The sequence below is a fragment of the Dermacentor variabilis genome, chromosome 11, assembly GCF_050947875.1.
Source record: "Dermacentor variabilis isolate Ectoservices chromosome 11, ASM5094787v1, whole genome shotgun sequence".
NCBI lineage: Eukaryota > Metazoa > Arthropoda > Arachnida > Ixodida > Ixodidae > Dermacentor > Dermacentor variabilis.
In genome coordinates, this window is record NC_134578.1 from 89,551,581 (window position 1) to 89,565,974 (window position 14,394).

The 14,394-nt window shown below is 51.8% G+C and overlaps 1 non-coding gene across 1 annotated transcript; it reads left to right on the forward strand.

The window, feature by feature from the left end:
- Nucleotides 1–7,285: 7,285 nt before the first annotated feature.
- LOC142565112 (small nucleolar RNA U3) lies at nucleotides 7,286–7,488 on the forward strand. Its single transcript, XR_012824798.1, has one exon. It is a non-coding gene; the product is annotated as a small nucleolar RNA U3 (small nucleolar RNA).
- The last annotated feature ends 6,906 nt before the right edge of the window (nucleotides 7,489–14,394 follow it).

Here is a 14,394-nt window from a genome sequence, read left to right on the forward strand (position 1 = left end):
TGCTCCTCGTGATCCTGGCGTATTCTCGGGCAAAGATGGAGAAAACGTCGAAGACTCAATCAGCCTGTACGAACACGTCAGCCGCAATAACCGGTGGGACCCTAATATCATGCTCGCCAACGTAGTTTTTTACCTCGGTGGCACACCTCGAGTTGGGTTTCGGACGCACGAAGATGAGCTCACCACTTGAGATTCGCTCAAGCAAAAGGTCCGAGGCTTGTTCGGCAACCCCTACGGTCACCAATTTGCCGCGCAGAAGGCGCTTTCCGGCCGTGTGCAGACGTCAAAAGAGCCCTACGTCACGTATATTCAGGACATCTTGGCTCTGGGCCGCAAATTTGACGCACACATGACTGAGTCAGACAAGGTATCCCACATCCTCAAAGGCATTGCCGATGACACCTTCAACTTGCTCGTATTCAACAACATTGCGATGGTGGATGCAGTTATAAAAGAGTGCCACCGCCTAGAACTCGCCAAAGCCGACGTATCGACTAGCAGTTTGGCCGTCTGCCCAACACCCCAGCGACATCTTCCTGTGCCGACGCTCCTCGTCCGAACAACACTGGCGATATTACCAGGATCGTCCGGCGTGAGATCGAAGCCCCCTATCTCGTTGCCTTCGACTCCAGGCCCACCAACGCACCTGCAGTCACGGTTTCCTTGATCCATGCAGTTGTCCGCCAGGAGTTCGAAAACATGGGTCTTCGCACCATCTGCTCGGCCCATTACCCTGATACCCACCCGGCTTCTTCGATTCCGCCCCGTCCCGCACCTTCTTACCCACTACGTTTCCGCAACCCATCTGAATGGCGCACTGCTGAAGACAAGCCTATTTGTTTTCACTGCCGTCGGATCGGGCACATTTCTCGGCACTGTCGCAGTCGCTGGACTTCCCCGACCCGGTCTGCTTATACTTCCTACTCTCGCCCCTCAGGCGGCCGTTCTCGTCCCTATGCCGCACACTCCGATAATGCCGCCACTGATTCTCCTGCCCCGAACCTCCCCTATTCTCGTTCACCTTCACCCCAACGACGGCAATCTGGCTCTCCCCAGCCCCGACACTCCTTTTCGCCGACTCCCTTCGGACGCCGCTCCCAGCCGGAAAACTAGATGATGTAGCGCCTCGAGGTGACGCTGCATTATTCCCTACGCCGCCAAATCCTCTACTAACGTTGCCCACTCATCTGAGACTTCTTGACATGTAAGTCAACGGTGTGTCTGTATCTGCTCTTATAGACACTGAGGCGCATTCATCGGTAATGAGCGCTGACCTTCGTAACCGCCCGAAGAAAATAATCACGCCCGCCATGACGCCTGCTGTCCGTGTCGCTGATGGCGGAACAGCACCCGTAATTGGTATCTCTACCGCCCGTGTCTCCTTCGCCGATCGCTCCACAATTGTGCTATTCACAGTCATCGCCCACTGTCCCCACGACATCATCCTCGGCTTAGGCTTCCTCTCCGCGCATTCTGCTCCCATCGATTGTGGCGCCAGTAGTGTTCGCCTTGACCTACCTGTTCTGGATCCAGCTGAACCACACCCCAGTCGCCTCAGTTTCATCGACTTCGTTCGCGTGCCAAAATCGGCACTGACATACGTTAACTTAGTGTCATCCCACCAGTGCCCGACAGTCACTAGATCGCGGCTCCTATGGAAGACGTACTCCTTACATGCGGGATCACAGTACCTCACGCCGTTTTATCTATTACGGCGTATTGCGTCAGCCTTCCATTGGTCAATTTTGGCTTGACGACACAAGTACTGCCACGAGGGATGTCTCTGGCCCAGCTCTCCTCATTCGAGGATCACTCAATAGCATCTATCCCAGCAGACGACAATTCAGCTGATCCTCCTCTACCATCGCAGTCGGCAACTTGTACAATCGCCGACTTACAGAAAATGATTTCGCACGACATGCCGTCCGAGCACGCTCGTGAGCTCTACCGCGTTCTGTTTTCCTACCACGGTACTTTTGACTTTGACGATCGTCCTTTGGCCCAAACTACAGCTGTTAAACATGACAATAATTCGGCGATGCCCCTCCTATTCAATGCCGCCCTTATCGAGTGTCACCGGTTGAGCGTCAAGTTATTCACGCAGAAGTTTTCAAAATACTCGCGAAGAACATCATAGAGCCGTCGAGTAGTCCATGGGCGTCACCTGTTGTACTGGTAAAAAAGGGGGATGGTTCAAGGCGCTTTTGCGTGGATTGTCGGCACCTTAATAGGGCTACCAAAAAGGACGTGTATCCCCTACCTCGGATTGATGACGCCCTTGACTGCCTCCATGGTGCTCGCTAGTTCTCCTCTATTGACATTCGCTCCGGCTACTGGCAGATTGTTGTGGACCATCTCGACCGCGAGAAGACTGCTTTCTAACACCCGACGGTCTTTATCAATTCAAAGTGATGTAATGTTCCTGCCAATGTTGAACGCATGATGGACTTACTTCTTCACGATTTCAAATAGCCCACATGCCTGTGCTACTTGGACGACGTTATAGTATTCTCCCCAACGTTCGCTACGCACCTAAGGCGCCTCTCGGCAGTCCTGGACGTTTTTCGTCGAGCCGGTGTGCAACTGAATGCATCGAAGTGCCGATTCGGCCGTCGCCAGATTACCGTCCTTGGGCATCTCGTTGATGCGAACGGACTGCAGCCGGACCCAGGCAAGATCCATGCTGTTAAGCCCTGCCCTGCTCTGAATTGTGTCAAAGATGTGCGCAGCTTCATCGGCCTTTCACGGTGATAGCAAAACCACTAACCGAGCTTTTGAAAAAAGACGCCCCTTTTCAGTGGGGCGATAATGAGGCCTATGCATTCTCGCACGTAATCGACCTTCTCACAACGCCTCCCGTTCTGGCCCATTTCGATCCTTACTCTAAGTCCGTGGCCAGTGACCACAGCATTGGCGCAGTACTGGCACAACGCCAGCGCGGCAACGACCGTGCTATCGCTTACGCCAGCGGGCTCCTCTCACCCTCCGAGCGCAACTATTCCATCACTGAGCGTGAGTGCCTGGCCCTAGTTTGGGCGGTTGCGAAATTCCGCCCATACTTATATGGCCGACCCTTTTCCGTTGTCACAGACCATCACGCGCTTTGCTGGTTATGCTCACTGAAAGATCCTACAGGAAGACTTGGTCGCTGTGCCTTACGTGTCCAAGAATATTCCCATACTGTCACCTACAAATCTGGCCGACTATGCAAGGACGCTGACTGCCTGTCTCGTTACCCGTAGACGAGCCTGACGACGGCGACAGTAGTACCACCAACGACATTTTCTCTGTGTCTGCCTTCGCTAACATCGCCGATGAACAATACCGAGATCTATCGCTACGAGCACTCATCGAGCGTCTGCGCTCTACACTTACCGACGCATCTGTTCGCCGATATGTCCTCCAGGGCGGCATTCTGTACCAAAGGAACATTTTCCCTGATTGATCTGATCTTCTTATCGTGCCAAAACATCTATGAGAGACAGTGCTCTTGGGGTAACCCGTACGTAAGACCGCGTCCCCCGCTGCTTCTATTGGCTTGGTCTCGCTCGCTCCGTGCGACGCTATGTTGTTGCCTCTGATACCTACCAGCGTCTCAGGTGCTACCCGCCTCAGGTGATACCTGCCGGTCATCCCCAGCCGATCACCGTCCCTGTGGAACCGTTCTTTCGTGTTGGAATAGACCTCCTCGGTCCCTTTCCCACGTCATCCTCTGGAAACAAATGGGTAGCCGTCGTAACTGATTACGCCACCCGATACGCTATCACGCGGGCTCTCCCTACCAGTTGCACCAGTGACGTGGCGGACTTTCTCTTGCGTGACATTATCTTGCATCATGGTGCCCCGCGACAGCTGCTTACTGACCGTGGTCAAAACTCCCTCTCGAAAGTTATCGCACACATTGTGCGTTCCTGCTCCACTCAACACAAGCTGACTGCCTCATACCATCCTCAAACCAATGGCCTGACAGAGCGGCTAAACCGTACTCTTACCGATATGCTGTCGATGTACGTTTCCAAGGACCACCACGATTGGGACATTGCCCTTCCTTGCGTCACATTTGCTTATAAGTCTTCCCGCCACGACACCGCCGGATTATCTGCATTTTATCTACTCTATGGTCGGGAACAGACCTTGCTCCTTGACAGGGCACATCATCCTGCTGTGATCTCAACAAGCGAGTATGCGCGTGACGCCATCGCCCTCGCCGACCATGCACGCCAGCTTGCCCGTTCTCGACTGAAGGACTGGCAAACCACCCAGCAGCGTCAGTACAACGCCCGCCACCGTGACGTGCACTTTTCGCCAGGTGCGCCCGTGCTCCTGTTGTCGCCCTCTCGTCATGTCGACTTTCAGAAAAGCTCCTTTCGCGATACACAGGGCCCTACCGCGTGCTGCTCCAGGGGACGCCTGTGACGTACGAAATTGCTCCTGTGAGCTCAACCTCATCATCTACTCTGGCATCTAGTGATGTCGTGCACGTCAGTAGGCTCAAGGCCTACTACACTGCTTCCGATTCCGGCCTTTAGTCGCTCCGGGACGGCGCTTTTGTCGCCGGGGGTAGTGCTACGGAATAGTATTTCCAATGACGAGGAGGCGAGCAGTAAGAAGACGACGACGACGATTGGGGGCTAGCGTTGGCTATTGCCTCTTGGCCAAGTGCGGCATGTTACGTTGAAAATATACTTGTACATAGCTTTTCATCTGCGCCTTCTTACGTAACAATCTTTTTGCGCTATTCGCGCACGCGCAGTACTCTAACCACGAACACGAGGAGGGAGGCTGGTGCGAGGTTCATGTGTTTCTTATTCCTCGCATTTCCTACATTCTGTTCGTAGTCTCTAAATATATATATTGACGAATTTTCATTCATTCTTTTTATTCACGATGTTGCAGGGAGAGGTAAACCAAAGTGCCTAGTGACTGAATTTGACAAAATCTCTTGGTGCCACGTCCTAGCATAGCCCTAGAAAATCTGCTTTTCATTGACTTTTTCTTTTTCGTAGAGCGCTATATGGTTGATACGTTAACACACTTTGTCTCTGCTTTCATTGTGCACAATGCATGACTAAATTTTCTGTAAATTACTCTTAAAATGTGAAGAAGGAAATTGTTCCACATAAAGCATTTCCAGCATACATGTTCGGGTAGTGGTATGGGATTATTTTGAACAGAAATGAGCACCTGTGATAACATTTTATTTATTGAACGTTTTGTAGAAATGTGATCGTTACACAATTTGTCCCACATAACTTCAGCCAAAGTTGAACCAAACGCATACTGTTCACTTGTGTAGAGTCACTTTGGCTATTTTTGTTATTTTTATCTTTACTAACGGATTAGTTATGTTTAATTAATTAACTTTTTAGGTATTGGCTGCAGGCACCAAGTTTGATACGCAAAGTTGTGGAGCACCTTCAGAAACCTCTCAATAAATTGTTTCCAAACGATATATCCCACGCGGTCCTTTTTTCCGCTTTCCGAAGAAAGCATGTGACATATGAAAAGAATACCACGTGACGGGGCGCTTGGGCACTGTTATTGTGCCCAAGCGCCCCAACAATGTCGGCTACAGCGAGACTGGCCCATGTAGGGCTTTATGTTTGGTTTAGGTATCTGGGCATGCGGCTCTTATCGCCGGATGGTGCAAATGAATGCTGCTGACCGAGCGTTGCGGATGCGCTAAAGCATGTAAGGCCACGAAAAAGAACAAACGAAAGCAGCATTTTGATTCTGCTTGAAAGAAGGACGATGGAAGGCGATGATGGTTGCTACTATTTTGCCATCTTACGCAAATGACATTGTAATAATTTGCAAATTGAACAATGATGCTACAACTTTAAGTGTTAGGGCTCGAATAACAGCGAATAAATGAAAAAGAAAACCTTGGCTTTAGTCAAAGAAGATTACGCATGTCTTCTTCAGATGATTACTATTTTCCCACTGACCCCGTCTGCTCTCCTTCTCACACTTACTGACTACCAGACGTTCTTTTTTGATCTCGCACCCCGCACGTTCGCATCGCTTCGTGGTCGCAGTACTGCTTGGCCGCGTCTGGATTCACACTTGTGCACTGTGACCGGTGCGTCAGTCCCTGAGAGATTTCACCCGCAGACTGTTACAGTTTACCCGATGTAGATCATACCTTATATACCTCGTTTGAACCAATCCCAGCGAACTGTATTATATCAAGTGCACCTCAGGGGCTTGTATCCCTGCGTGTTCTCCACAACAACGCTATTTCGGTGTGACCAACGTTGTGCAGCAGATATGGCTTACTCCAATGAGAAAACAGCTGATATGGTTTTGGCTTTAGGTGAGTGAAGTGGACAAAGAAGGCGCGCAGTTGATATATTTCAATGCTGGCATCCAGGTACACCTCCGAGCCTAATGTCTATTGTGCGTGCAAATCTTGAAAATGGCCGTATGTAGTATTCCCGCGGCAGTGGATTGAGCAACATGGGCCCATTGCTTGGCCAGCAGGGTCGCCAGATTTAACTCTCCTCGATTTCTTTCTCTGGGGCTAAGTGAAGGATGAAGTTTACTGAACACTAACCACAACATCAGATAACCTAAAAGAACAAATAAGACAAGTCTGCAGGTCCATTCCTGATACCATGTTCAAGAACGCATCGGAAACTGTGCATATGAGATGCCAAATGTGCATCCCAGTAGATGGTGACCTCTTCCAATAGGCATTATAATCAAAGGGCGCTGTTTCGATTGAAGGCTGCTAGAAAATCACCCCGGCACCAACCCCGCCTCCCAACCAAACTCCATTACACTCCCTTGGTAGGCTGCCAGCTCTTAGCCATTTCAAGCGTCAAAAAAATAAACCTATCTTCTTGTTCTTTTTCATCTCCTTAGATGTTTTATCGCTTCGGCAACGCGCGGCTAACAGCACGCATTTGCAGTGTCATGCGAATGCACAGTCATTCGGAAGGCCCATATAGCTACACCGGGAATAAAGCCCTGTCGCGGGCCAATCTCTCTACAGCCGCCCTTGTTCATCCATCGCATGCTTGAGAGCAGCACAATAACAGGACGCAAGCGCCCAGTCACGTGGTATTTTTGCATATTTCGTGGGCTTTCTTTGTAACGCGGAAAAAAGGACTACGCAAGGTATGTCGTGTTGGATACAATTTATTGAGAGGTTTCTGAAGGTGCTCCACAACTTTGCGTATCACACTTGGGGTCTGCAGCCAATACCTCAAAAGTTCGTTAATGAAACATAACTAATCCTTTAGCCAATGGGAAAATAAAAGATAGCCTAAGTAATCGTGCTAAGGTCGTGCTTCATAGGATCATTTCTATAGTGCGATCACCGAGACGCTTCCGCGAACTCGGAACACACTCGACCACGATGAGGAGTCGAGGGTCTCCGCCTGAGCGCGAAGCCGGCATCGGAACTCAGGGTTCCGACCCGGGTTCCTGCCATTGTTGAACGTTCCTATCGGCTAGGGGGCACAACACCGTTTCGAACATGGAGTGCTCACCCGTGCTCACGCTTCAGGTGTCCCTTCTGGCGTTGCCTGCTGCCCTGCGCGCAACTGGCCCATTTATCTGGAAACAGCCACCGGACCGCTTCATGAATCGCACGCAACTGCCAGCCTTGGATGGTACTCATTTCATCTGCTGGCAACCGGGATCTTCAAAGCCAACTGCTTCGACAGACAGCATCGGCTGCACCGTATTTAAACGACCATTTGCATCCGCCGCGCTTGGGCACAACACCGTTTCGAACATGGAGTGCCCACCCGTGCTCACTATTCCAATATGTTTTTATTCCAATTTCCTGACATCACATTTGCTTAACCACCGACGCAAGCATCGGGACGTGACTCGCAGGGTTGCCTGAACAAACCAATCAAATGCTCTCCATGTTTATAGGTCACTTTTTTGCGTTTAAAATGAATACCTTTCCCTACAGTCAGCGGCTTATTTTATCCTACAGGCGGAGTCGCCATTTGCTTTTCTCAGTCATAACCTTCGATATCGGTCGGTTCACGATCTCGGAGGCAACACCTCAACAAACGCTAAAATGGCGGTGAGGTGGCTCTTTCTGATAACTGACCCTGATGGCACCTGAAATGTGCATGGGGGCCGCCTGTGTTTAGTGAGCAAGGAATAGCGAAGCGCTTTTATTAACTGGGGAATGCCTCGTGTGTAACAAAATTTCATTCAATATGATGATGCGCTTGTATACTCCCAAACAAATATTTTTAGTATAGCGTAAGATCCTTGCGTGGAGCATTAGCAGGTTCCGCAAGCCGAAGTTTTGCGGGACGCTATTCGAGAGAGAGTTAGTATAGCGTACAAAAACGAAGCTCCGCAAAGGGGAAAACATCACCGTGCCGTGTAGGTGCGACTAGACAACGCACTTAAGCTGATTGCCTTGTCATCTACTTAAGAGTAGTCAAAGCGTCATTTTTAATAGTAGAGCGGTCTAGAATAACATCTGTCGGGTTACGTGCGTTAGATGCAAACCCTTTTGCGGTACGTTATGTTAAAATACAGGGCGCCGTCTGGTGCCTCATGACAAACATATCCAATCCATGACAATCCATTAGCAATCATTCTGTTGTTGCTATGCAGACGCGTTTCGTGCGGGCTACGGACGCCAGAATCGCCGAACGATTCAGAAATTGGATGTGCTATGCGCTCATAACTAGCCTTTCAGGTGAGCTTACCGGAAGTGAAAGTGCATTGGAGATCAACCAGGGTGAGTGCGTAGCCATCACGAGAATTTACGCTGTAGCGGGAGCCTTGGGCGCCGCCACATTTGACAACGCTATATTTTAGAGGCCGTGCTTTGCGAGCGTCAGCGTCTGCCACAAACTACCGAAAATTTCGTGCGGTCGCAAAACGCCAACTTCCCTGTTGCGTACTGCGCATGCGCGCTAGGGCGCACGGAAAGCATTACGTGCGCAAAAATCTAGCTCGAGCTATACTAAAACTCTCTATTAACCACATCGCGCCCCACTACAACCCTCGTATTTCGAAAGACTGAAATACCTGCCCTTGAAAACTTGTGTTGCAGAACTTCGTAGAATATTGTTACGTGTAGCTGATGTACAATATTTAAAACATATTTACACGTAGACTAACGGTGGCAAGGATGGCGACGCTATATCAAGTGGTGGCCACGTCGTCTTCTTTCTCCTCAGTGCAGCCACACTGTGGCGGCTGTTCCGTAGCATAACCCCCGGCTGTAGAAGCACCGTCCCCGTGCTTAATCTACACATCCGCGGCGAAAGGTGTGTGGTATGACTTCAGTCTCGCCACGTGAACGATGTCACTTGCAGCCTATGATGGCGCTGAGAGGCTGGCGGGGACGACTTCCTATGTGACATCGGTCACTTGTCGCACCACACGGTATGGGCCAGTGTAGCGCGACAACAGCTTTTCGGAAAGGCCCACACGTCGAATGGGGGACCAGAGAAGCACCAGAGAACCCGGAGTACATTGTACGTCGGGATGATGGCAATCATAGAGGCGTCTCTGATGCTCCTGCGAGGCCTCGAGACGGGTGCGGGCGAGCTGGCGCACGTGGTCGGCGTGTGCGATCGCGTCGCGGGCGTATTCAGTGGCTGAACGTGTGGCCGAGGGCAACAAAGTGTCTAAGGGCAACGCGGGTTCTCCGCCATATAGGAGATAGAATGGTCAATAGCCGGCGGTGTCGTGACGGGATGGATTATACGCGAACGTCACATATGGTAAGTGAAGATCCCAGTCGTGGTGGTCGGTCGCGACGTACTTGGATAACATGTCGGTGATGGTCCGGTTGAGGCGCTCCGTGAGGCCGTTGGTCTGTGGGCGGTAGGACGTGCTGAACTTGTGTTTAGTCGAGCAGGAGCGGAGGATGTCCTCGACGACTGCCGACGGAAAGCTGCGGCCACGGTCAGTGAGTAATTGGCGCGGGGCACCGTGCACTAAAATGATGTCATAGAGCAGAAAGTCAGCCACTTCAGTAGCACAACTTGTCGGGAGGGCTCTGGTGATTGCGTACCGCGTAGCATAATCAGTAGCGACGGTGACCCATTTATTTCCGGAGCCCGAGAGGGGAAACGGTTCAAGAAGGTCTATACCAACACGGAAAAAGGGTTCCGGTGGGATGTCGATGGGCTGAAGACATCCAGCTGGAGGTGTGGAGGGCTTCTTCCGGCGTTGACAGGGCTCACAAGCGGCAACATAGCGCCGCACGGAGCGGGTGAGACCCGGCCAAAAGAATTGACGGCGTACACGGTCGTACGTGCGCGAAACGCCCTAGTGTCCAGCCACGGGAGCGTCGTGAAGTTGTTGGAGGACAGTCGAAATGGGTGTGATGGAATTATGAGCAGAAGGTCATGGCCGTGTGGATCGAGATTGCGGCGGTATAGTGTCCCTTCCTTAAGGAGAAGCATCCGGAGAGAGGCGTCGCCAGGCGTTGACTCTAGATGGTCGATGAGGGCTCGTAATGAAGGATCGCGGCGTTGCTCGTTGCCGATTTCAAGCAACTGGGACACAGAGAAAACGCAAGCGATGGTGTCCGCATCAGACGGGTCGTCGACGGGGTAGCGGGACAAACAATAGGCATCCTGGTGCAAGCGTCAGTCTTGTATACCACGGAGAAGGTATATTCTTGGAGGCGTAACGTCCAGCGAGCGAGTCCTCCCGTGCGGTCCTTGAGCAAGGATAGCCAGCAGAGCGCGTGGTGATCAGTGATGACACAGAAGGGGCGTCCATACAAGTATGGACGAAACTTGGCAACAGCCCACACAAGAGCGAGGTACTCGCGCTCTGTGATTGAATAATTGCGTTCGGCGGGTGATAGAAGTCGGCTGGCATAGGCTATAACGGGATCATGTCCACGCTGGCGTTGTGCTAACACTGCTCCTATCATCATTATCATTTATTATCCTGATGCCGTGTCCAGTGGCATCAGTTCGAACTTCCTTTGAAGCAGACGGGTCAAAATGGGCCAGAATTGGAGGTGTGGTAAGGAGAGCAGTGAGCTGCGAAAAAGATGCGGCATGGTCAGGTCCCCAAGAAAATAGGGCGTCTTTCTTCAAGAGGTCGGTAAGGGGACGGGCGATGGTCGCAAAATCCTTCACAAAGCGTCGGAAATAAGAGCACAGCCCTACAAAACTACGAACATCCTTGGCAGACTTCAGAACAGGAAAGTTCGTAACGGCGCGAATTTTTTCCGGATCAGGTCGCACGCCTCTGGTGTCCACGAGGTGTCCAAGGACGGTGATTTGGCGGCGAACGAAGTAACATTTTCGTGAGTTCAACTGGAGGCCGGCGTGGCGGAACACGTCAAGAATCGCTGAAAGACGGTCTAGATGCGTGTCGAATGTGGTTGAATAAACGATGACGTCGTCCAGATAGCACAAACAGGTGGACCAATTGAACCCCTGAAGCAAAGAGTCCATCATTCGTTCGAAGGTGGCGGGCACGCTACAGAGACCGAAAGGCACCACCTTGAACTGATAAAGGCCGTCAGGGGTAATAAATGCAATCTTCTCTCGGTCCATGTCGTCGACGGATATCTGCCAGCAGCCGGACCATAAGTCGATAGAAGAGAAATAGGTGGCACCGTACAGGCAATCGAGAGCGTCATCAATACGTGGCAGAGGGTACACGTCCTTTTTTGTGATTTTGTTCAGGTGGCGATAATCTGCACAAAAACGCCACGTGCCATCCTTCTTTTTGACAAGTACGACGGGAGAAGCCAAGGGACTGCAAGAAGGCCTGATGATGTCCTTTGCAAGCATCTTTTTGACTTCCTGTTGGATGACAGCATGTTCGGACGCAGAAACACGATATGGACGTCGGTAGATAGGGTTCGCATCGCCAGTGCTTATGCGATGGGTCACGACGGACGTTTGACCTAAGGGTCGATTTTCAAAGTCAAAAATGTCGCGATAGCCTTCAAGAATGCGGCAAAGAGCTTCAGCTTGAACAGGTGTAAGGTTAGAGGAAACCATCTTCTCAATGTCGACGTCAGTACCGTGCGATGACGTCACGGTATGGGCTGAGCTATGACGATCTTCCACTGTGAATGGCTCAATGTCACCATCCTACAAAGCGCTAATTATAGCCAATGAAATCCCCTGAGGCAGAACTTGCGCGGTTAGCGCGAAATTGACAAGGGGAAAGCAGGTGCGGTTACCAGTAATTGTCAGCAGAGTGTGTGGCACCGTAACACCATGTGTAAGTATAACTGCCGGAATTGGTGCGACCACGTAATTACCCTCACGTACAGCTGGTGAGGACAACAAGTCGACGTGTGTCACAGATTGAGGCGGTAGGCGAATAAAACCCATGCAGCTCCAACGGCTTGGAGGCGGGTCCACATGGTCGGCAAGAAGAGGCAAGTCAAGGCGAAGTGAGCCGGCCGAACAGTCAATGAGGGCAGAATGATTGGCAAGGAAATCCAGACCGAAAATGAGTTCGTGAGGGCAATGCTCGATGACGGTGAAGAGAACGAGGGTTTGTCTCTCAGCAATGGTGAGGCGGGCAGAGCACATGCCAACAATAGCGACAGTCCCTCCATCGGCGACTTGTAGAACTCGGTCCGGGGCGGGCGTCAGAACTTTCTTGAGCCGACGGCGAAGAGCAGCACTCATAATGGACACATGCGCCCCGGCGTCAATCAACGCGCACACAGGAACATTGTCGACGAGAACGTCCAAAAGATTCTTGTTCGTGGGTAAAGTGAAGCGAGGATTTCGTGCCAATTTCGTCATTGCAGCTTCACCTCCAGAAGCTGCACTGACGAGTTTTCGTGTCGGGGGTGCGGCGAGTAGGTCGGAGAAGGAGCACGGCGTGACGGGGGCGAACGAGATTGACGACGGGAGGGAGAAGGCGAGCGGATGTAGCGGGGTCGTGTCAAAGGTGTCGCAGGGTCACATGATAGAGCGGGTTTAGAAGGGGCGAAGGGAAAAGACGCGCTAGAGGGGCGAGAGTGGTAATCAGGAGAATAGCGCACCGGTGAAGTCCAGCGGCTGCGGCAGTGGCGAGCGACATGTCCTATGCGTCCGCAGTTAAGACAGATCGGCTTGTCGTCCACGGTTCAGCATTCGGAGGGGTTGCGCTGTCCATAAGAGGAGTAAGAAGGACGCGGTGGGGACGTGCGTGGAGAGAGGTTACGAGCCTAAGGAACGAATGGATTGCAGGCTGACATTGGACACCTCTTGACGGATGACGGCCTGGATCAAGGAGATTGTTACCGGAGAATGATCAGGTGACGTTAATGAAGGGCCCGCCGGTTGTGCCGCTTCGACCTCACGACGAATGATGGGAGTGAAGTTGGGAGTGGAAGAGGTCGTCACAGGATGACGTAGCAGCTGTGTTGGGAAGTCACGTGATGTGCAGGGATACCCGGCGGCTTTTAGCATGCTCAAGACGGCGGCACTCCTTGAGGATCGTATCGATGCTAGTGACGTTGGTAAACACCAGTAAATTGAAGGCGTCGTCAGCAATGCCTTTGAGGACGTGATTTACCTTATCGTCCTTAGACATGGTCAGGTAAGCCTTGGCAGAAAGGGCCAAGACGTCGAGAATGTAGGACACGTAGGACTCGGTCGACGTCTGTACACGTGTGGCAAGGGCTTCCTTGGCATTGACTTGACGACCGAAGGGATTGCCAAAAAGGTCGCGGAGTTTCTCTTTGAAGAGATCCCAGCTCGAGATCTCCTCTTCGTGAGTCTGCAACCATGCAAGTGGAGCTCCGTCGAGGTAGAAAAGAACGTTCGCAAGCATAATAGTCGAATTCCACCTGTGACTGGCGCTGACACGTTCGTATAAGCGGAGCCAGTCGTCAACATCAGGACTGCCGACTCCGTTGCAAACACCAGGATCCCGAGGGGGGGAAACGGCGACGTAGGTCGGGGCTGCAGGCGGAGACGGTTGCCTACATGAAGTGCCGCCAGCAGGAGCCGAAGTTGCACTGTCGCCGTTGCGACCGCTAGGAAACTCCATGACGGGTACGGGGAACGTCCACCTCCACCAAATTATTGTTACGTGCAGCTGATGTACAACTCTATTTACAATATATTTACACGTAGACCAACGGTGGCAAGGATGGCGACGCTATATCAAGCGGTGGCCACGTCGTCTTCTTTCTCATCAGTACAGCCACACTGTGGCGGCTGTTCCGTAGCAATATTAGCGGCTTGCATGCCCCTTGAATCCCCTTCACTGACACTCTTTTTTTTGCGATAGCAATTATGTGGACACTCCAGGCGCCTTATGGCCGTCGCCGTCACCGTGATTTTCCGTATAAATTCTCGGGCCGATAACACTGTCGCGGTGCGTCGTATGCGTATGTGCGAGTGCAAGCAAGCAAGGGAAGCCAACGATTGCGGCTCAATCTGGCGCGTGGGAAGGAAGGAAGCAGAAAACAGACGC